Source organism: Rhodnius prolixus, unplaced genomic scaffold (assembly GCF_049639745.1).
Source record: "Rhodnius prolixus isolate KJV_2025 unplaced genomic scaffold, Rpr scaffold_5, whole genome shotgun sequence".
In the NCBI taxonomy this organism is placed as follows: domain Eukaryota; kingdom Metazoa; phylum Arthropoda; class Insecta; order Hemiptera; family Reduviidae; genus Rhodnius; species Rhodnius prolixus.
Window position 1 is genome coordinate 37,148,233 of NW_027411624.1, and position 24,568 is coordinate 37,172,800.

The 24,568-nt window shown below is 35.4% G+C and overlaps 1 protein-coding gene across 3 annotated transcripts in view; it reads right to left on the reverse strand.

Annotated features, from left to right (window-relative positions):
- The window catches only part of m (zona pellucida domain-containing protein miniature), a 254,918-nt gene extending 230,824 nt beyond the window's left edge, over positions 1-24,094 (reverse strand). For 2 of the 3 annotated variants that reach the window (XM_074136291.1, XM_074136289.1), the window contains exon 1: positions 23,477-24,093. The gene's annotated coding sequence lies outside the window, so the exon portion shown is untranslated. Of the gene's footprint in view, positions 1-23,476 lie in introns of all 3 variants that reach the window. The other variant, XM_074136292.1, reaches the window with a different exon arrangement.
- Positions 24,095-24,568: the final 474 nt, after the last annotated feature.

A 24,568-nucleotide genomic window follows, 5' to 3' on the forward strand; every position in this document is an offset into this window, starting at 1 on the left:
TAGGCAAGTTTCATAATGAAAAAATATGGGTTTTTTTTCCAAACATCTATTTAAAAATTGTTTATTATAAATAGATTTAAAAACGTGCACAATTGCATAATTATTGCAGCTATATGATGTGCATCAACTTTAGAAAAAAGAAAAACTTGAGAGGGGATAATTATTTTAATCACCGCGTCAAACGAACTTTTAATAATAAGGTGGTCGTTGGTGGGAGGTGAAACATTATAATCCGTTCCCCAAAATCAATGTCCGCGGTCGCTATGTAGAGTGTCCGTTAGACGGAGGTTCTTTTTATATAGACAAGTTTATAGGGGTAAAAACGGGGAAATCCAAAAACTGTTCGTAAATGGTGGTGGTCGCTAGTGAGAGTGTCCTTTGTGGGGAGGCTTGACTGTATTCACTTTTCATTCCCATCACGGTAGCCGAGCGGTTAAGTGACTAGACTCAGCTGAGATGTATTGTTGGTTTAGTGGGTTCGATTCCCCGTCTCTAGGCCTTGGATTTTATTTAATGGTTAATATGAGAACTTTTGGTATAGTAAAGTACTCGTATGTTTGCTAGCCGCCTCCGTCCAAGACACCGAATTAGGTATTTGGACGTAAAGCTCGTCTTAAAATACGTATTACTTCAATTAGTTGAAGTTTATTACTGTTTTTAACCTACATTATGTAGGTATAATTATTTTTTAGAAATTGTATTTAAAGTTGTTAATAATAAAATATTTTGGCCAGTGTTCCGCAGTAAGCACAAGGAACTCAGGTGCTGTGTGACCTGTTACGGTTTTAATTAATTAATAAAACGTCTGGTGCGAAGGAGGGGGGGTAAAAATCATTAGAACGAGAAATGCATGTATGAATGAAGTATGTGTTTTAATGATTGCATCTGTGGTGGAACTTTACATGAAATCTTTTAATGTGACCACGAAAGCATTCACATGCAAAGTTATTATGATTTGCAAGGAAAGGCAATCTATGCCCTTTTTTTTAAAATGAGTTTAAACGATCATGTTTTTGAATCATCGTCCGATGACACTGTTCACTAATTCCCATTACTACCGGATATTTACATTATATTTGCTATTTACCGGGCCCATCGACTGCTGCGGTCATTACCGCCCTTCATAGTTCTAAGGGTATGAATACCTGCAATAGACTGTGTTTTTACGGTAATGTCGTCAATTAGAGATGTATGAAGGGATTATACAAAGAGATTACTGGTTTCACTCTATAAAAATTCAAGTACATTTAAGGGCATTAATACAAAAAGCCTGAGCTTTACCTTAATGTGAAAAAACCTTCTTTTGCGTTGCTGTAAGTATTTTCAAAATTATTGTCGAAGTTAAAATTGATTTCCCCATTGATTGACCATTTTCTTTTTTTTTCCAGATTTTTCAAATGCATCAATCTCGTTTCTGGCAACCTAGTTTATATGTTTGCTAAGTTATGATTTAGTTCTATATCGTCTTAGCGCCGTACTGCCTTTACATGCTAGGCCAAATTGCTGGGTGTTACGCTTTTAATGTGTCATTATTGCACTTAGTGCAAACAGCATTTCTTTAAATACCAATTTGAGGTCCTAAAACCTCATTGAGATAGTCATGGTCTAAAATTCACTGTGGAATACTCTTCCAGGGAGTATCCTGTTGCAGCAAAGTGGCGGAGGTTTTCCTCTTTTGCCTGTCGGTAGTGCAATTCATTGGAGCACCTCGAATGCGCATGGTTTCAAGGACTCTTTTCACAGTGAGCTTCTTTTCTTTTGGACATCCTGTTTGCCTTTTCATTTTCTTTTGTTCCTCAAGGACTAGGTATCCATTGGTAGGTTACCATCCTTCTCAGAGTAGCTTCTTCTTATAAGCAAAGTTTCTTTTGGCTATTATTTGATATTTGATTGGGAGTCAAACAAGACCGCATTTCTTTTCTTTACCATTCTTTTACTAAGCACTTCAAGTGTCATAATTTGTTGCATTTAGCTCCAGCAACATTTTCAATTCCTAGTATTCATGAAAGAGAACTGTTGGTCTGGTCACTCTTTGTCGGATAAGATGACCTGGGTTGGATGGTGTACTCGCGCGGAAAAATGAAGAATTTGAAGTAAGAATTGTGTGGGCAACTGCCTTAATCGCCATATCAATGAGTACCGCCACGAATAGGAGAATCAAGTACCTATTAATTTATAGGCTCTAGCAGAAAATCAGTGATTAGGAAGAATGAAGAGCTAAATAGAATAAAAGATAAAATTACTGACTAAGTTAACTGTAACCTTAGGAACGACTATGAATTACCATAACTAACTAGGGTAAAAGAATGGGCTAAACTAAAAGAATAATGTCGTGAAGAGAGTGTAAGAATGAATCCTCAGTGAGTGAATGCAATGCCCTGAATGCGATTGAGTGTCCCGAGCGATGGCCTGGCGTCCTTATATACTCTGATGGCTTTGGACTACTTCTACTGTTCTCTGAGCCTACCTGTGATTTAACCCTTCTAAAAAAAATTGGTCTAAACTGGATGACGAGTAGAGTAACGAACGTGAAGAGAGTGTAAGAATGAATCCTCAGTGAGTGAATGCAATGCCCTGAATGCGACTGTGTGTTCCGAGCGGTGGTCTGGAGTTCTTATATGCCGTGATGATCCCTATCATCAGCTTCTATTGTTCTGAGTCCTACCTGGGCTTTAATCCCTTTAAACCTTTCAAAGCCACTTTTTCCCAACTTCCAAAAATATCCAAAGTCTGTGTCACAAGTAACTTCAAGTTATTCCCGAATCTAATCCCCCTGAACTAAAGGAATCTATTGCTGGAAAACATGGCTCATTTTCCAGAACCTTCCTTCAGGAATGCAATCTATTCATCGGTGCGTTGAACTTAACTTCTTGGGAAAAAAGAAATGCACCTAGACAGAGAATTTTCTCACAGTGTTTTACAAAAAGAAAAGTCACAATATGATAGCGGTACTATGATAATTAAAAATATCAAGAACTCGAAAAAGGAATAACGCTTTTTATTCGTTTCTGGAAATAAAAGAAACGGGACAAAATAAAAACTATCCCGTTTTAGAAGACAATTTCCAAGTCAAATATGCGTACGCGTTTGTAATACTCGTAATTGTGCATTAGTGTGTGTGTGTGCAAAGTTGGAACGAATTCCTCAGAGTTTCTACGAAAAGACTTCCAATCGATTCGATGGGTTGCATTTTTTATTCTTTACGGTTAAATGTTGAGTGCATATTAAGAAGTTCTTATTCTGCACTTTGTCTGCTAAGTTATGGCCTCCTTTCCGTTAGAACGGACTTTAAAAGTCGTAACATTCTCAATTAGGATGAAGCATGTTCCATTATCACATTATCACTGAATGTTTACTGAACTGAAGTGGTTATCCAAGCTAGCGGGTTATAAAACTTTTCTTTTATTTTGATCGGGTTCTCACTAACAAAAATGTGGTAAGCCGAGATATAGAAAGTAGAATAGTGGCCGGAAATAGGTGTCTGGGAGCGCTAAGGAGGACATTCTATAATAGATCCCTTTCAAGAAAGTCCAAATTGACGATCTACAAGTCAGTCCTTAGACCCGTTGAAACGTACGGCTAGGAACGTGGACGTTGTGGCATGTAGTCGAATCGAAATTGAACCGCTGGGTAAGAAAGGTATAGCACCAGTGTGGTGCTAAAAAAAAAAACGCGGAATTAAGTGAGTTGTACGGAGAAGAGAATTTAGTGTCCGTCATCAAGTAGGGAAGGTTGCGTTGGGTGGGACATGTGCATAGAGGATGGAGAGTGAGAGAGCACCACGAAGAGCGCTCGATGGTCACCCTGGAGGTAGTAGACCGAGTGGGGAGACCTAGGCTGCGTTGGATGTGCGATGTGGAAGAGGATCTCTCCGGGAACTAGATGTAAGACAGTGGTGAGAAGGAAGGCTTTGGATAGAGGGGCTTGGGGTCAGATACTGGCGGAGGCCAAGGTCCTACACGGGCCGTAGTGCCACAGTTGAGTTGAGTTAAGTTGAAACCCATTTTTGGAGAAATGGTAGGAGGGGAAGGAAGTTATATAAAGCCACATTATATGGGTGCATTTCAGTTGCTTAATTTTGGTGTTAAAAATTAACAATTATTTGAAACCAAATTATTTCTAATGTATTTCCGGGATACTCTTTGTAAAAAAAAAAGTAAAGTAAAGTAACTTCCAAGTTGTAAGGGAAAATCTACAGAAAAATCTAATAGATAAACCATTTGCACAACCTGCTGATAAAGATCAAAAAGGTAGAGAGAGATGAATAAGTTTCACAAAAATGCGTGTATTTTCTTTTGATTTTGATATTTTATTCCTTTCCAACGATTTGTGGTATTTTAACATGTAAACGATGTAATACCTAAGCGATAACATGCATGAATGTATATCTTTCAAAAAAAAATGTTTTATTGTATAGGATAGAAGAGAAAAGCAAACTGTTCGAACGCATAAATGTTGTAAGTTTGAATAATTCAAAATGCACATATATATGTACGTGACTTGTAAACATCGATTCATTTCCTGACTAGATGCAATATTATTTGTCTTTATTTTTTACTGGAATAGTTGCATTACTAGCATCTTATCTCCTGCAACCTTATAAAAAAAAACTACCCAATTGCATGAGCAAAAATTCAAGTTATGTATTTTTTTAAAAGATTATAAATAAATATATACTGGAAAAAAAAAATCTCTGAATACAATATATGTGGAAAAAGCCAATTTCGAGAACTATTTATTTATTTGCAACTGTACAAAATATACATCTAGCAAAAGTGTAGTACAAAGAAACATTTGATTGTACCACAGAGTTGGCTCAGTGCCACAACCAAGATGCGGGATGAGAGAAACCAGCCAGCGCTGGAACTCTCTAGGAACTTATTGGGGGTTTAGGAAGCAATAAGGTCACGTGGCCTACGCCGTTTTAAGAGTGACGTGGAGAATTGTCAGGATGTGGATAGTGATTGAGCCAGAGGATTTGGGTGGTCACAGAGAGTTTGCTGTGGAAATTTAGGAATCCGGGTGTGGATTTACTACATACGGAATATTGAGATCATGATGGAGGGTGCGGCGGTTGGAGACATAGAATGGTGCGTTAACGATTCGGCGGAGGACTTTAGACTTGGAAAGATTGGATGGATTGGATGATGGATGGTTTGGCGGTGCCCCCACAATTCTGCTCCATATGTCCCATATTGGTCGTAATAGTGTTTTGTAAAGTGTTAACTTTGTTTTGTACGTTCATGGAGGATTTCGGTCCAAGGAGTCTTCTTAGTAGTCCCGTAACGTCTGTTCAGTTCTTGTCTTTTTAAGATTTGTGTGAGGGTTCCCAGATTAGACGGCTGTCTAGGTAGAGCCCTAGATAACGAACCTGTGTGGAAGTCGGTAGGTCAGTATTGTTTACGTAATAAAATAAAGTAAATAAATAAAATAAGTAAAGTATAATTTACGTAATAAAAATTTTCTCGAAATTAATTGGGGAAAATCAGAAGAAAACAAGAAAATTTATTCAATTAAGTGATAATTTTCAATAATATTTTTATTTCTAATTTTGTTTTTTTTTGCTTTTTCTTTGCAGAAAAAGCAGCAATCCACTGCAGCTGAATTTGGTGAGTGCATCTATTTTTATCAATAATAAAATACAGGTAGTCCTCGACTTACGACGTTGATCCGTTCCTAGGCGGCGTCGTAAACCGTTTTTTCGACGTAAGTCGGAACATACGTAAACTGTACCATATAAGTACAGTACCGTACTGTATTACCATAATAACAGTACAGTACTGTAAGCTCTTAGCCTATCCTAATACAGTAATAATTATCAAAAAAACACATATAAAATACTGTACAGTTCGTTTAATAATGAAATGAAACAGTAATAAAAAACAGTAGTGTACTGTAATAAAAATTTCATACTACTGTACAGTACTGCACACCAAAACACGTACAGTAGTTCGCAGGCTTTTCATAGTACTGTATAGTACTGTAAATGGGAGTCGTAAGCACGAAACGTCGTAACTCGAGACCGTCGTAACCCGAGGACTACCTGTATATGAACAAAATTAACAAATTTGTTTGCTTTTTAAATACAGGTATAAACTATTATGTAAAACGTTTTCGTACTTTTTGGCCAGCTCAAAACCTAGTTTTTATCCCAAGTTTTGGTCTAAGTTGTTATTTAAAAGTATTACTCTCAATTTAGTAGCATTTTTGTAACGTTTTTTTCTGCTGAGAGTGAAACGTAGAAGGTACTTTGGTTTTCTATTTCTGTATCTTAAAGATTAATTTTTCTCCTTTGAAGGGATGGTCCCGGGCGCCATCGTAAACTTGTACTTCCATTTTGGTGAAGTTCTTCTTACAGATGTCACTTGCAAAACTTACCAACGAATAAAAATACAAGACGATCTTCACCTTAGGCTAGTCACAATAAATGCGGAAATTCCTTTCTAATAATAATAAGCACTTTCCGTGAACCCCAAATTCTAGAAAGAACCACTAAAATAACACCTGAGCCTTAGGCTGGTAACCAGCATCATTACAGTGAGATCATCCTACTCAGCTTCCCTTTTTTTTCCCCACCATTCTAGTTAAAGCCGTCGATATATGGAACTGCTGAATCCTTCCATAGGTTAACTGGATGTGGCCAATTGCTTTCAAGCGATTAAAGCGACATTATTATTGTAGCTGCCGAGAAACACTTATACTTGGTCAAATTCCCAACTGGAGATCAACGAAGGATCGATGATCTCGTGCTCACTGCAAAGGTAAAGAAAATTATCTACGAGTTCCGGATGATCCGCTACTTCCAATTAAATCAGTAGTATCCTGTTACTAACCGCAATTTTCTCTTCAGAAAAAAAAAATTGCTTATCTCTCTTTTCTTTTTCCATTTTCACTTTAGTTCCCACGTCTAGTTTCAAATCTTTGCTGAAAACTGAGGGAACAAAACTTATTCTACAAAATCATGGCCCAGCAGTTGACAGGAATAAGTTTTTGATCGAAATATTTGTTTTGAAACTTTTGTTGATTTCAAATGTTGAACTTTTATATTTGAAGGTATCTTCTTTTAAGGCTTATAGTTTTTGTGGCTTTTTATAATTTGCAACGATCTATCTTATGTTCCCATATATCTTATGGATACATTCTTGTCGATATCTGCCCTTAATCCTGCTTATCTTTAATGCTTCAAAGTGATCTTTGACTCTTTCTCTGTATCCTTCTCAACCGGTGGTGTCCATTCTATAAACAGTCTTCATCCATTTTCTTGAACAGATTTATTAGCGCCATAGTTTTGGACAAACAAGCATAAGAACATCCATAACATCTTTAACTAAACAATGAAAATAAATAAATAAAAGAAGTAAAGTAAAATCCTCTTCAACAGATGTCTTGGCCTTTTATTATAATTTTCTGAAGATAAATTTTGGCAAAAAACAAAAGTGGATGCCCTTGGCTGGTGGTCATAGTTTACTGACAGTTTTGCATATGTCAGGGTTATTTCCAAAATTTTGCCAAGAGATTTTATGGTTTTATTTATATATTTATTATTAGCTAAAAGAAAAATCGTCGAGTAAATATATCTTTATCTTAAAATAGATTTATTTTTAAGGACATTTTTGAAAATATTTTAAATTTAGCGCAGCATTTATAGTTGCAAATTTGCTCTTACTAATGCGGTATTTGCATTAACGGTTTTTGGTCTCATTGTGGCCAACCAAAACTTCGTAGTATTGCCGTGTAAATAGTTGTCAAATTTGATCTTTCCGCTATTTATAATTTTTGTACTCAGGGGGACCTAATTTCCGGTAAAAGGCAGAAAATCCCAATATAACCAAATTAGGGAAAGTCAAAAGGATATAGAATTGAAAAGAAAATAAAAAAAAAAGTCCAACAGCACAAATAGATGAGTAGGAGAAATGCTGCATATATCTCGTACATGAATACATATGTATGAATGCAAATAAATAATTAAATATAAATATAAAAAATAGATATAAGAGTTGGAGTGTGCGTGTTGATATGAGAGTGGCTCGGCCCGGATACCTAACATGTGAGTCAGGATGTCGAGGAATTCCAGAACGGGGCCACCGTCCGGCTTTCTGAAGCACCAGACACTGCTCGGGTTTCCTACTACTCACTTCTTAAATAATATCCACAACTCTTTCAGCACTTTCTAACTCTAGCGAATTAAGTACACGTAATGTATTTAAGTACTTTCTTTTATTGAATTTATTTACACTTACGTATTATCCCCATGTACTTGGTTACACCTAACTTCTATTTAAAAAACAATAAATTTACGGTGGACATTAGGGCTAATTTACTTTATTAATTGCTGGAATTTAATTCTTTGTACATTAAGCGTTTTTTTATTTTGCACTTACTGTTGTCACCATTGCTAAATTTGCGTTTTTTGTCATATTTCCAAAATTAGGTATTCATATTCTTGGGGCACACCTTAAATTTCTGTTAAAAATCATACAGTTCGGCTCCCCAAAACGCTTCGAGTTGCTAACTTCTATTGTGACAATTTAACTGACAAATTTAACCAATTTACAATAATAAAACGGTGGCGCCACGGTAGCCGAGCGGTTAAGAAACTAGACCCGCATAGCTAAGATGTATTGTTGGTTTAGTGGGTTCGATTCCCCCGGTCTAGGCCTTTGATTTTATTTAATGGTTAATTTAAGTTTATAGTAAAGTATGTCAGGCGGTTGTAGGCTAGACCCGCAAAGCTAAGATGTATTGTTGGTTTAGTAGGTTCGGACAACTTTTCAATTCTTTGGACAACTTCCGACTGGAAGTCCTAAACTACTCAAGTTACTTGCCATCAACAACTCTAACTAGAGGTTTTCCGTAGTTTATCTTATATATTCAAGAAAAGGGGGTCCAGAATAATCCCAAAGAACCATCATAATGATAAATTATGAGTTCTAACTAAAAACAAACTTAAGTTACATAGATAAGTTCCATAAAATTTACTTTGTAGTGTAAAAAAAAATTAATAAAAAAAATGCATTTTAGACGTGGAGTTTAATAAATAATATTAAGATGACGTTAAGTAACTATCTCCCCTTTCACAACATCTTTGTCCATAACTTTATACAAATAAAAAAAAAGAAAAAGTTCTCTTCACAAATTAATAGAGCCATTAAGTTTAACTGAACGGATTTGTGGTAATAACTTTGTAAAAATGGTGTCCGTTTGTCTGTACGGGTGTTGAAGATATCTTGGAAAGGAACAGACCTAATCAGCCTTTCTATTCGCAGCACCTATCCTCCTCCTCTTAGGGAGGATACTTCTTTAATACCTCTCTAGCTGATATATTCATCATTTGTTTCCTCTTAAGTCGATAGGAGGACCATGAAGGGGGAAGATATCTTAGAAGTTCGAATCCAAGCTAAAGAGATAACCTAATCTCTTTGGCCGCTTTAGCAGATGTGATTAAAGAGATAGCGACAAATTTTATATTGTTTAAAAATGCAGAGTCTTAAAAAAAAAAAAAAAAAAAATTGTCGTTCCTCTTAGTAAAAAATTAGCAGATTACGTCCTTTGGATGCTGTAAGCGCGAATCTCCTTCTGGTTTTGGTTTTATTTCATTTTTGGAATTCATCTTAATTTAAGTGGTAAATAATTACAAGTTAGGCGATATTATTGCCAGTTTCGGTAACAAATGTTTTTATTAATTTCCCATGTTTTGCCATGATTTCGACTAGGTCATCCTTATGGCTATGGAACATATGTTTTACAGAAACTGTAGGTTGGTGTACCATCTGTTCTAACTGTTATGGGGCTAAACTGTCCAGTTTTATAGTTCAATATTAAACAGTTGATCATCTTTAAACTTTAAAACAATCTTTTGAGGGAACACACGGATAATATAAAACAATGGCTAGGTTCTAATCCTGTTTATCACCTACATGAATCCTCTCCCCAAATCTCCTCATGTTAACCTTGCCTTGTACGCTAATGACGTGGCTTTATACACTTGCTATCTACACTTGCTACCGACAGACTAACCAAATTACTGCACGATAAGACTAACGCTATACTCTTCACCAAACGTAGACCCTCTTTTAATCGACAGATTAGACCATAATAATTCTCTGATACCGTGGTCTACCCACGTTAAGTACCTAGGCCTAACTTTGGACAACAAACTGACTTTCTCTACGCACGTTCAGGACAAAAGTAAACTCAGGCAAACTGGACTACACGACTGTTATTTCCTCTTCTCTCAGGTGACTCCAAAATGACTGTGACCAACAAACTCCTCCTCTACAAAGTGGTCATTAGGCCGATGTTGCTCAACGCCTGCTCTGCCTGGAGCCTGACACTTGTAGCAGTAACATCAAGAAACTCCAGGGCAACACAGAACTACTTTCTGAGACTAGCGACTGACTCTCCACGATGCAGTGGAGGCCTTTTCCCTACTCTAGACTATCATCCTAATCCACTCTGCCGCGACATAGCCTCCTACTTCTTCTTCTTAAATGGCGCAACAACTCATGAAGAGTCTTGGCCTCCTCAATACGTGCCCGCCAGGCGTCTCCAGTTACGGAATCCAAGCAATGCAAAAGCATCTCTTGCCACACAGTCCTGCCATCGCGTTCTTGGTCTACCTAGCCTCCTGGGACCTTGTACGCTACTATCCATAATTTTTTTGGGTATTTCTTCATCCCCCATCCTTGCCACGTGCCCTGCCCAAACGCAGTCTTCCGGGTTTTACAATTTTGACGATATCCGGCTCCTCGAACAAAGCATATACCTCCCGGTTTTTCCTGATCCTCCAGTTCTGTCCATCACGTACAGGGCCATAAATTCTACGGAGAACCTTCCGCTCGAATACCGTCAAGGACTTCTCATCTACTTTTGACATGGTCCATGCTTCGGAGCCGTACATAAGCACTGGCCGGATCATCGTCTTATATATTTGAATTTTCTTGCTGCGGGAGATAAGCTTGCTGCATAGCCTCCTACAGATCCTTCTATTTCCCTACAGGACACAAAAGAATCAACTCTAACTTTCTACCCTAGCTGCAGGTTTTTCCTTCCTTTTTTCCTGCATTCTTATTGCTACATTTTAACCTTTCTTGTTATTCTCACTTGTTATAAAGGTTTACTATGTTTTGTACATTGATACTTAATACATTTATTTATTTATTTGTACATATTTATTGTAATAAAGGTTTATTCTATTCTAAAAAGCGACATTGAGGTCTACCAGTACCGCAATACATTCTAACTTTGCGGGCTAAGTTTCGAACCTTCTAAGCGACACCTGCAACAGTATTGTTTCATCATAGCCCCTGTCTTGCGTCTTGCTCAACGCCGCCCAGACCTTCTTTATCAGCCATCATCATCTCCGTACCGTTTCCCAGTTGTACCCAGGACTCGCCCACTTTATCGTCTTCCAGAGACATCCCTTTCAATTGTCTGACATTCCTTTTCTTAACACTAAGTTTTTAACTTCTTCCACAACTGTGCTCTTTCTCGCGTCAATTCAACTTTTTCCCAGTTCTTTATTAGTTTTCTAATTAGCATTTTCTTGCCGAACGCATCCAGAAAGTTATTTCCGTTCTGTTTGATCTCAATAAATTATTTATAAAACTTTTTTTTTTTTAATAAATCGATTTTTTTAATAAATAATCGAGGCTTGTATAAAATCGTACGTGTAAACCAACAAACAAATGAAACAATTCTACATTAGACTGTCTCTCAGTATCAAATTCAAAATCCTAATTCACAAATTTTCCTCAATCTCCTGAAGATTTCCATTATATTTTATTCTTATCACTTTAGAAAGAATCTATAACCTACCCTCTAAAAAGAAGTAACAACCTTAATGGAAATTTCGGGAAAGTTTTCCTAAATTAAAGTATTAAATTTATGAACGTAGTAATTAAAAGTTTATAATAAAAAGTTTATAATAAAAAGTTTACAATAAAAAGTTTATATAAAATCATAGGGGGTACAATAAAAAGTTTATATAAAATCATAGGGGGTACAATAAAAAGTTTATATAAAATCATAGGGGTGCAATAAAAAGTTTATATAAAATCATAGGGGGTACAATAAAAAGTTTATATAAAATCATAGGGCGTACAATAAAAAGTTTATATAAAATCATAGGGGGTACAATAAAAAGTTTATATAAAATCATAGGGTTACAATAAAAAGTTTATATAAAATCATAGGGGGTACAATAAAAAGTTTATATAAAATCATAGGGGTACAATAAAAAGTTTATATAAAATCATAGGGGGTACAATAAAAAGTTTATATAAAATCATAGGGGGTACAATAAAAAGTTTATATAAAATCATAGGGGGTACAATAAAAAGTTTATATAAAATCATAGGGGTACAATAAAAAGTTTATATAAAATCATAGGGGTACAATAAAAAGTTTATATAAAATCATAGGGGGTACAATAAAAAGTTTATATAAAATCATAGGGGGTACAATAAAAAGTTTATATAAAATCATAGGGGGTACAATAAAAAGTTTATATAAAATCATAGGGCGTACAATAAAAAGTTTATATAAAATCATAGGGGGTACAATAAAAAGTTTATATAAAATCATAGGGGTACAATAAAAAGTTTATATAAAATCATAGGGGGTACAATAAAAAGTTTATATAAAATCATAGGGGGTACAATAAAAAGTTTATATAAAATCATAGGGCGTACAATAAAAAGTTTATATAAAATCATAGGGGGTACAATAAAAAGTTTATATAAAATCATAGGGGGTACAATAAAAAGTTTATATAAAATCATAGGGGGGCCCCATCACTAAATATTGCCACTGTGTTAATGCATAGAGGGGGGGAAGGTGTTGCGCTCAGTGAAACAGAATGGCCTCAGTTTCAAACCGTTTTCTTTCTTCTTCTTATAACCTGCCCAGCTATAACCTTTCAGTGTGAAAATGAGCTCTCTTTTTTTTTTACGAAACAGTTAACGCGGTTGCATCCAAAATCTCTAGGAGGTGGTATAGATGAATTTCCCAGTAGACACTTAGTAACACGTTATCGTGAAAAATGGCGAAGCCCAAGGCTGTGGGGGGGGTGACCAATGATCGCTAGATGGGTGGGGGTGAAGTTAATCCAAAAAATTAATCAGCTGTTTGATAGTATAACATAGAATTGTTAAATTCAAAACTCAACTTCCTTATCATCAAGCAAATCTATGAAGAATTTTAATTATTTTTTTTTTTAAATTTACGAAATATTTTAATTGGAATCAAAAATATAAAAAGCAAAAAATGAAACAAGAATTACGTATTCATAATCCTATTTGTTTATATCTGTATTATATAGAGAACTTCACTCTTTTAGCGGGCTGGCTGGAGGGAAATAGCATAAATTAGGCAAAATTCCGTTAGTTTCTCATAATATTCTAGAATTCAAATGAATTCTTCAACCAGCCGTGGAATTTCCTGTCCAATATTTTTATTTTTTTAACTAAAAAAATAAAAAAATAAAATAAAAAAGTTGAATTTAATGAAAAATATACTAAGATTAATATTTTCCAAGTTTTTTAAAGTAATTAATTCTGCCATGGATGTAATTATTATATTTGTCTTTTAGTTCAGCGGTAGATTATTATTATTTTTATCCAGAATATTTATTTAAGCGTAACATAAAATATTTCTGAATTTTGGAAGGGAGAACAAATTTTGAAAAAAAAAATATGGCCACGTTTTATTTAATTGCGTAATAAATGTTAATTAACCAATAAAAATCATTGATCTAGAACGGCTCTGTTGGAATAAAATGGTAATTCTTACTTTTTAATGTTACTATACGAGGGTCGTTTGAAAAGTCCGTGCAAAAATAAAAACTACTTAATTTTTGGGGGTAAACCTTTTTTATTTTTCAACATAGTCTCCTTTTAGGCTTATACACTTCGTCCAACGCTGCTCTAGTTTGTTCATCCCTTCCGAATAATAGGATTTGTCCAAGCTCTGAAAAATAGCCATTCGTTTCTGCAATCACCTCCTCGTTTGAATAAAATCTTTTTCCCGCCAGCCATTTCTTCATATTGGGGAACAAATAGTAGTCCGAGGGAGCCAAGTCTGGAGAATAGGGGGGTATGTGAAACGAGTTGGAACCCTATTTCCATTAATTTTGCGATCACAACTGCTGAGTTGTGAGCTGGTGCGTTGTCGTGATGGAAAAGGACTTTTTTGTGGGCCAATTGTGGGCGTTTTTCTTACAGCTCGGTTTTCAAACGGTCCAATAACGATGAATAATATGCACCTGTAATAGTTTTACCCATTTCCAGATAGTCGATGAGGATTATTCCTTGCGAATCCCAAAAGACAGTCGCCATAATCTTTCCGGCCGAAGGAACGGTCTTCGCCCTTTTTTTGGCGCAGATTCCCCCTTGGTAACCCATTGTTTAGATTGTTCTTTGGTCTCAGGAGTGTAGTGATGTATCCATGTTTCATCCACAGTGACGAAACGACGCTTAAAGTCCTGCGGATTCTTCTGGAACAGCTGCAAACCGTCCTTGCAACACTTCACACGATTTCGTTTTTGGTCAAGCGTGAGCAATCGCGGCACCCATCTTGCGGATAGCTTTGTCATGTCCAAATGTTGATGCAAAATATTATGTACCCGTTCATTCGAGATGCCCACAGCACTAGATGTTCTTCGCGAAAGAGTTGAGGAAATTAATCTAGAAAAGCTAAGATCTAGGAGTAACACCTTCCTTTAAACATTAACATCTCCATGGTATGCTTCGCCCTGACCAGTTTGTTTTCTGAGGCAATACGAGGAGTGGCTATTAAATAACGAGACTGATGCTGTAAAACATTTTATTTTAAATTTATACATATTTTAGTTATTATCACCTTCAAAATACACCTCTTCCCTATCCCTAAAACGCTCCATGCGAATTTACCATTGTTCAGAAACAGTGCTGGAAGTCTTTTTCTGTGAGCACTTGCATGACGCGTGCCGCTTTTTCTTTCACAGCTTCAACGCACTGTAATCGTGTTCCTTTTAATGCAGATTTGACTTTGGGGGATCAGATAAAAGTCACACACGGGGCCAGGTCACCGCGAATAAGGTGGTTCTCCTTATTGACCTGGTCCGTCCCATAAGGCGGATGGCCCAAAAAACTGGGATGTTGTACTTGGCTAGAAACGTCTTTTGACAGACAATGCAGTGTGTCTTGTTGGAGAACCCCGTGACTTGTTCTTCCACAAATTGGGGAATCGTTTTTTCCTTACTCTTTCACGGAGTTGAGCAAGCACCTCACCGGTAGTAATGTTGATTTAATTATAATCGATACTTTCATCCGTTTTGGACGTGGAAAGGCGACCCGGGCGGACATCATCTCCAACGTCTTCTCGGCCATCTTGGAAACGCTTGAACCACTCAAAAACTTGCGCACGTGATTAAAATTCATCACCATAAACTACTTTTAATAAAAGATCAAGTTTCAGTAGCGGTTTCACCAAATTTCATGTGAAATTTCACAATTCGTTGCTCTAGTACATGTGTAGTATCATGTTTTCGGCAAAACGAAACTAACAGCTCTTACACAAACGCGACGGTTCCGGTCAGACAGATTTCTCTACAAACACGTGAGACGCTGCAATCGAAAGAGTAGGCTTTACGCTGCACAGCTGTCGGTCGTTAGGTTTTGGCGCGTGCATAGTTCTTTTATAACAGCATCAGGCTCGTTATTTAAAAATTATTAATTATTAAATTATTTAAAAAAAAATAATTGTAATAATTAAGGCAAGAGATAGTGATGAGAGCAGTTTTCACCATTCTCATTGGACAGAAGTCGAATTAGGATCCTAACAAATAACCTAAAGAGTTTAACTAATGAGTAACACTTTATTATGTACGTAAACGAATTAATATAAAATTACTTAATTAACAATTTTGCTTAAACACTTTTAAAAATCACCTTTGTTGATTGTTCATAGAGAATTACTGTCTACAAGTAGCGAAACATATCAGTTGTTCCTCTGAAAATAAGTCAAATAATAACGGAAGAATTATCGTGGAAAATCGAATGTGTATAATTTTTTACAACTTCCTGTTTGTTATTTCCCCGCCCCCAATTTCTGCAGGATGGACACGCCCCCCCAAATGAATCATGTAGCCACTTAAATCATGTTTTTAAGGTTTCCACAAATTAATCCACAGTTGATTAATCTAATTAAAATCAAGTGAAAAATGTCAAAAAAAAAATCAGTCCATTTAAAACTGACAATTTATAAAAATTATTTCTTTCCTTAATTTATTGTTTTTAATTAAAAAAAATAAAGATTTCTTTCATTTAATTGGCTGTTTAATGAAGGTAATTATAACAGCGTAACGGTAATGTACTGCTTAATAATCAGGATATGTGTCTTGACTTCCGCCTGTAGCTGCTGCTGCCTATTTATTATATATATATTGTGGATTAAATTTTGATACTACCGCTAACTAATATATGTTTTATTTGTGAGTTCTAATTATTTTTATAATGAATACGTCTGTCAGTTTATCTGTCATTAAGTATAATCTAATTAACAAAGTCTGTGAGTTGTAAGTAAAAATAGCCTGATCTTATTCAATTAAAAAGAAATAAGTGTAACCTTACTTTCTCTTACTGTTAGTATTTTGGGATATTTTCCTTGTAAAGGAGAGGGGGAAGAGGTCGAAGTGATTTCGTCGCAGGAATCTTGAGAGTTTCTGCGGGTTATCCATGACCGTCATCCTAAATAATCCAGACTATACACTAAGAGCGCTACAGAAATAAGTTGATTTGTGCAAATCTTAGCAATATCATTAACTTAGTCGCAATTAAGAAGCCATAATAGATCATTTAGTGGATTTGACTTAAAGCCATTTCCTTCACAATCTACTGATATATTTCCATATCAATCTATTGGAGGATTTTTTTGGTTTTTAACAAGTTTCGAACAGAGTGGAAACAGAATGTGCAGAGAGAACATGGTAGAAATCAATCCATTCGCGTTATTTACTGCGGCGAGCATATACACTCTAGAATGCACCTGCTTATCATCTTCACTTTGTAGACTTCATCACAAGACACACTCAGAACTACCAGGTCAGGAAACCTTTCTTTGCTGACGAACAACAGATCCTCAAACAGCTTTTGCCTGCAGTTACGAACTTTACCAACCAAACGTATGCTTAAATAATTTGTTTAAATCATTTAGCCACATTTTATGAAATAAAATCTCTATTATTATTCTATGACTGCTGCCTAGTTTCGAAGATAGCTGTTCAAAGCCTATTCATCTCTCCATCTCTTGTGTATTTCGGTAAAAGTAAATGTGTCCGATAATTCCGGGTTATAATCGATTGAAGATTGTTTCATGCATTCGACTAACGCAAAAATACAATGCTAAGTACTTTTGGATTTATTTTCAGTTTAGACTTTTCTTAAATAAGTATCTTAAGTATCGATGCTTAGGTGTTACAAGTCAAACTTAATGTATCCGCTGCTTTTTATTATTATTATTTATTATTAATTAATTAATTAATTAATTTAAGGCGCATCCCATGAAAGTCTTTAAGGCTTGTCCAAAAAATGCAAGAAGCTTTTTTTTTTCTTAGTGCAATGTTATCTCTTTACAAACAACTGCTGAAAATTATCTATACATTTAAGGAGTACCTATTTAATCTGTGTTAACAAATAACGCACTTTATTTTATAGAAAATTTAGGAATTTTATCTTTTATTGGAAAAGAGAAAAATATTGTTAAAGTTGGGTGTTTATTTTTTCAACAAAACGTTCTTTCGTGCAGTTATTGACGACCAATCGGACAGTTTTAATATTAAAAATCATAAAATAAATAAAATAAACTTTTAAGAACATAAAACTGAAAGCGACATGAATTTGAAGCAAATCATTGACGCTAAAAAGAAGTAAAGATACAGATTATTTGATCCTGGGCATGCATTTATGAATCTTTCGTTCCCGACTGAAGTTCTGGTAGAATTCATAATTCATTGGAGGAACAACCACAACCACAACACTCACAATGTTCTTTTCTTTTATTAATCAACAGCAAGTAGAGCCTATAATCTATCCAAACCTTTTTTGCAGAATGAAGTGGCATTTAACGGGTTGCTTAAGATGAGTTAAGCCTTAATATATCGAGGAAATATTTACTTATTATTTTTTTGGCCATCTGGTATCGCATTTCAAGGTACTTAAACAATTAGTTGCGAAGTAGAAGGAATTGTGAGTTGTTTTTTTTTTTTAATTAATTTGCATTTGCAGCTTTGTGAATGGTTACAAATATAAATTGAATATGACCCTTTTTCGGTTAAAAATGGTTGGACAAATCTGAGCTAGATGGTAGAGAAAGAAGCGCTATCAAATCTTATTTCTTGTTGCATTTTCTTATATCCGGTTTTATTGCTTTAACAGAACTGTTTTCAACCAACCTTAGAGTTCTAAATGCTCTCTATGCTTAATTAGTGAAGTTGCATTTGTACATTACGTACTGTACATTCGTAACTTATAAATAATTTAACATAAATTTTATTAGATTGTTAAATTCATTAATAATAAATATAATTTCAAATTTTAAGCTTCAAAATTTAACCCTTTCAAATTTTGTAAAGGTTTTTTTGACAGCCGTTCCGTAACCTAAGAATAACCTTCCTACATGCTGGTCTAACATTACGTTGCTGGCTCTGTGATTATATGCGTTAGTGTTCTATAGTTTTCGTAAAAATAGTACTTTCCCCAAAAATTAAATCGATAATTGAAAACAGATGCAATTACTTTAGCTAAATCTTATTGGTTTTAAACTAATTAACACCGTGATTAGCCACTAACTCCACTTTAACTTCTATAGCTTCAGGTAAAAATCCATATCCAGTAACTTATTGTTTATCCCTTTATCATTATTATTGAGATTTACCCATAAATGTTTGGTATCATTTTTAGAAATATTACATTTATTATTTTTGTAGTGTACTGTACATCTTTTTGGGTGATTTTTTTTTGGGAAAAATTTAAATTTAAATTGTAATCCAATATTTGTGAAATATGTTCCACAGTACTGAAAAATGATCTGTTCTCTTAGGTCGACAGTTTACCGAAATTGGCAATAATCTTTCTTATTAATAAATGTTTTCGGAAAGCTTTAGCCGTGTGTGCTTAGAAGCAAGCTTGGCTTTGCTAAATCACCGTGTAACATATGCCATTTTAAAAAAAAAACATAGGAGACGTACGTTTGTTTAGCACTGTTGAGAGTCTATTCCCCTGCTATAATTTTGAAAAGATACTCATCCAAAATATTTAAAGGAAATGAATCCTCTTGATTTTATCGGTAATTATACGAGGGTCGTTTGAAAAGTCCGTGCAAAAATAAAAACTACTTAATTTTTTGGGGTAAACCTTTTTTATTTTTCAACCTAGTCTCCTTTTAGGCTTATACACTTCGTCCAACGCTGCTCTAGTTTGTTGATCCCTTCCGAATAATAGGATTTGTCCAAGACTGAAAAATAGCCATTCGTTTCTGCAATCACCTCCTCGTTTGAATAAAATCTTTTTCCCGCCAGCCATTTCTTCATATTGGGGAACAAATAGTAGTCCGAGGGAGCCAAGTCTGGAGAATAGGGGGGATGTGAAACGAGTTGGAACCCTATTTCCATTAATTTTGCGACCACAACTGCTGAGGTGTGAGCTGGTGCGTTGTCGTGATGGAACAGGACTTTTTTGTGGGCCAATCGTGGGCGTTTTTCTTGCAGCTCGGTTTTCAAACGTTCCAATAACGATGAATAATATGCACCTGTAATAGTTTTACCCTTTTCCAGATAGTCGATGAGGATTATTCCTTGCGAATCCCAAAAGACAGTCGCCATAATCTTTCCGCCTCTTTTGGCGCAGATTCCCCCTTGGTAACCCATTGTTTAGATTGTTCTTTGGTCTCAGGAGTGTAGTGATGTATCCATGTTTCATGCACAGTGACGAAACGACGCTTAAAGTCCTGCGGATTCTTCTGGAACAGCTGCAAACCGTCCTTGCAACACTTCACACGATTTCGTTTTTTGGTCAAGCGTGAGCAATCGCGGCACCCATCTTGCGGATAGCTTTGTCATGTCCAAATGTTGATGCAAAATATTATGTACCCGTTCATTCGAGATGCCCACAGCACTAGCAATCTCACGCACCTTCACTCTTCTGTCATCCATCACCATATCATGGATTTTATCAATGATTTCTGGAGTAGTAACCTCAACAGGGCGTCCAGAACGTTCAGCGTCACTTGTGCCCATATGGCCACTCCGAAAATTTTGAAACCACTCGACTTCCTCGATTCAAACGAATGCCAAACACAAAGAAATTGACCGATCTGGCTGAAACTTGGTGTGTGCTCTTCCAAGAGATGCTACTAACTAAATATAACCTCGATACGCGCCAGTGGTGCTATCTCTCTGACTTCGCACGGACTTTTCAAACGACCCTCGTATGTGCGTAGTTTATTCTTATTTTCGTACAATTTAGAATTTCCATCCATTGCTAGATATGTTCTCATATCGGAACCAGTTCAGAATTTAAAATTAGGAAATCAAATTCTTTACATCCGGCTAATAAACGAAACTCTGATGATTACTGAAAATTCGAAACCAATCAATGAGATATTGTATTTAAAATTTGGTAAGAAGTTTTAAAAAAAAATATTAATTCAGCCTTAAATGCTTTCCTTTTTCTGTAAAAAGTGTTAACTTGTCAAAAATTTCCCACAGTTGTCCAATATAATTACGTCTCCATTTCTAAAGCTTCTGTTAACAATTTTCCAGTGTTGACCGTGTAAACGTTTTATTTTTTATTTATTAATGTTTTTCCATTCTCTTTTCTTTCATTGCTCAGATTTTTTATTCAATTTTCTTTGTTTTATATAGAAAAATAATATTTATTATTGAATAATGTCCTACAGAATAAAGAGCTATTTAAAACAAACAAAGATATCTTCTCTGTTTGCCCATATTTACGAGCGCTATTCTTGTAGAAATATTAATTATCCTTTGATATCAATGCTGTTAAGATCTACTCTTCATCTCAGTGATGATATTTCAGAGTTAAATCATCCAAGATTTACTCCTAAAGGCTTGAATCTAGCATTTCATTTTCTATTGTATACAGGGTGACCAGAGTTATATGCTCCACCCACTTTTTTTTTAAACGGCCGGAAAATTTTGAAAAAAGAAAAAACACGTACTTAATCATTTTTAGTCCAGTTTATTTTCAGAGATTGACTCATTTTTTTAAACCCCTGTATCTCGTGATATAGCATACTGTTACGGCTGGTTTGCGGATAGATACTTGCTCTATACAACTCTTTTTTGACTTACATCCATTTGCCCCCCCCCCCGAAATGATCTCAACATCTTCTCCATGTTCGTGGCGTGGTGGTAATATAAGCAAGGGTAGTAGTAGAAAAGCGGGGTGTCCAAGATTCATTTTTTCTCCAAGATGTAAGTCGTATTACAAACAAAATTGCGTCACAAATAGGACGACGTCTATAAAGTTGGATGTATTTATTCCAAAGTGGACATAGTACGACCGAGGTAACATTGGAATTATATTTACTTTAATATATAACCGGAAGATAAGCGTGATATTTTGTTATTACTTCCTGCGGTGCCTTACTGATTTAAGGCAGTCGTATAATTTTATCAAATGTCTGTTACTAATAAAGTAAGTTGTAACAGGCTGTGCTGACAAGATTTGTTAACAATTTTAAATTTTGAATTTAAATATCAGTTAAAATAAGACAAATATAATAATAATAAAGCTAAATTCATCAAAATTTTAGAGATGAGTTACCAAAAATAATAAAATAAATAATAATAACCGCCAACCACTATGTTTTATTAATTTAAACAAATTGCCATTTTATATAAAAACAGACTAAAAAAATGATACAATCTAGAAAATTTTATGTTCTTATATTTATTTATCTTCAGAGTACCGAAAATGCGTGCAGAAAAATGATATATATTGACATTTTTCTGAGAGAATATGATAACTAAAGATTACATAAAAGTAGTAACCCGTTTTAGGTTTATTTTAAAACGATAATAGAAACTTTAAATAGCGTTTTACGCAATTTGTTGAATTTTATAATGTAACTTAAGACCCCTAGCTTGGTTAAAAATTCAGAAATTTTATCTAGGACCCCCCCCCCCCAAATGTACAGTAATTTGAACAAAATGTTGATGCAAACAAATGGAGCTGAAACAAAAAATTTGGACCGTGTTAAAGCAAAAAAGTAATTCCGTCTTTGAATGAAGGGGTTTTTGGGAAAGATGTATGGGAGATCTAGAACGCTGATGGGATATGTCACGATGAGAAAATTTTAGGTAGTAGATATTGGTTGTTTAAGACATATGCAGAGCTAATGTAATGGGGAACGGCCACGTTTGTAAGTATTGGTAGAAATTTTCATGCCCAGAAGAGGTTCACCTGTTCTGCGTTCCAGGTGGGAAAAGAATGATTGGGCAGGCTGACAAAAAAAAGAAAAAGAAGAAGGGTAACTGGATAGTTTCGCGAATGAGCCTGGGGAATAGTGTCTAGAAATTGGTGGATTACAGCTAGAGAGATATTGGGCAGGCCAGGAGCTAGTAATGAGTTGTAGGCGCCAAAGAGTTATGGTTATTTAGTTACTAAGCTGGAAATTAAAAGATTCCATACTCTACCGGGGTGTTAATGGTAGATATTTAAAAGTTCAGGAAAAAAATTACCTTTTTTTTTGTCGGGACAAAATCTAGATATTCCATAAAAAGTTGTAGAATGTAAACATTTTTTAAAAAAAAAAAAAAATTATTATAACATAGACATATCCATGACGACGATAATGAAGAAGGTAATGGAGGGAGAAACGTTAATTATGTAATTGTCGGTGAGCCTGGGGCCAAAAGTGGCGCATAATGAATAATGCATATAAAAAAGTAACGGTCAAAAATAAAATTTAAAAAAAAACATTTTGCTATAAAATTAAAAAATGCCATTAAGGGTTTTTTTATTTTTTAATTTTGGGACGATGATCGGGTATAAGAGTATATTGTGTGAGCAAGTATGTGAGTGTGTGATTAGAAGATATGGATGATGGGAGGTAGTAGTGGAGGATGATGTTAAAAAAGGATATATAGATTGGAGGGATGATGTGGTAAGTCCTGTGTAGAAGGATGTGTGTGTGTGTGTGTGTGTGTGAGGAACATGTAGAACGGGTTTGGTGACGAGATAGGAAACCTGGAACGGAATTCTACTATGTGTACCGTGTCTGGACCAACAGATTTTTGCTTTTAATTTTATGATTGTTGCGGGGGGGGGGAGGTGGAGTTCCACTTGACGAGATTGGTGTTCTTCAAGAACCAAAAAAAAAGGATGGTCTTATCAATGTATTTACCCCCCCCCCCAAAAAAAAAGCATGCTTATTATTTGTAAGCTTATAAAAATCATATACAAACATAATTTACCTGCAGTGACAACAACGTGTTAAAAAGATCCTTTGTTTCCGTTGAAATGGCTGAGGATGTGTGTTTATAGCCTTTTGGAAGCGAGGAGTTGCTTTTAAGCTGGGCACATGACACAAGTGGCCGATATAGTGGAGAATTTAGTAAATAAATAATTAAACCGTACGCGCCAAAATTTAAAAAAAAAATAAATAAAAAAAAAGAAGTAAAATTAATTATTTTGCTTTAAAATAAAAAAAAAATGACCTCCACTAAATTTTGAATTCTTTATTTTTTTTATTTATATAAAAAATTATAGTCTTAAAAAATTAAATTAAAAATAAAATCTATTTTATTTTAAATTATATTTTATTTTTTTTTCCGCTACGTAAATTGAAAGTTTAAGCTACCTGCTAACTGCGGCGAGTCTGTTCTTAAACTGACTGAAAGTATTTTAGCTGTCTTGTTTCTCTGTGTATGTATTTGTGAGTAATGGGGAAGGGCATCTGCCGGCGGCGTAGAGGGGCGTGCACGTATGTGTGTGTGTGACGGAGGTCCGAGAGAATACTCTCTCACTCTCTCTCTCTCTCTTGCTGTACAGACAGAGAGGGAGGACGAAGCTACAGGTGGCAGTTTTCTTCAGGATGATGCCTGTAGTAGTGGGGGTATTATATGTATGGTTTGAAAAATCAAGCACTAGTAGTGGGGATTAGGCCATCGACTCCTTGTGTGTGCCCAGAACTGAGTGAGTGAGATAGTACTGTGCAGTTGTGTGGGTAAAAGTGAGACAGAGAATGTGTGTGTGTGTGTATGTGTGTGAGACAGAGAGAGAGAGAGAGAGAGAAAGAGAAGAGGAAAAAATAAAATAAAAATAAAGACAGAGTTATAAAAGTTGGATAAAGATAGATAGATATGTTATGTTGTATGATAGAAAAAGATAGTTAGATAAAAGGGGGGGTGAATCCTCTCCTTTTACTCCTCCTCCAATAATGATTTCGGAGAGATCTATGTCTGGCCAGTTAAATGCGCGTGCGCACAAAAAAAACAACAAAAAACCGCACGCACTGAGAGTGCCCACCGAGGTAAATAAGAATTTCTTACCCCCTCCTCCTCCTC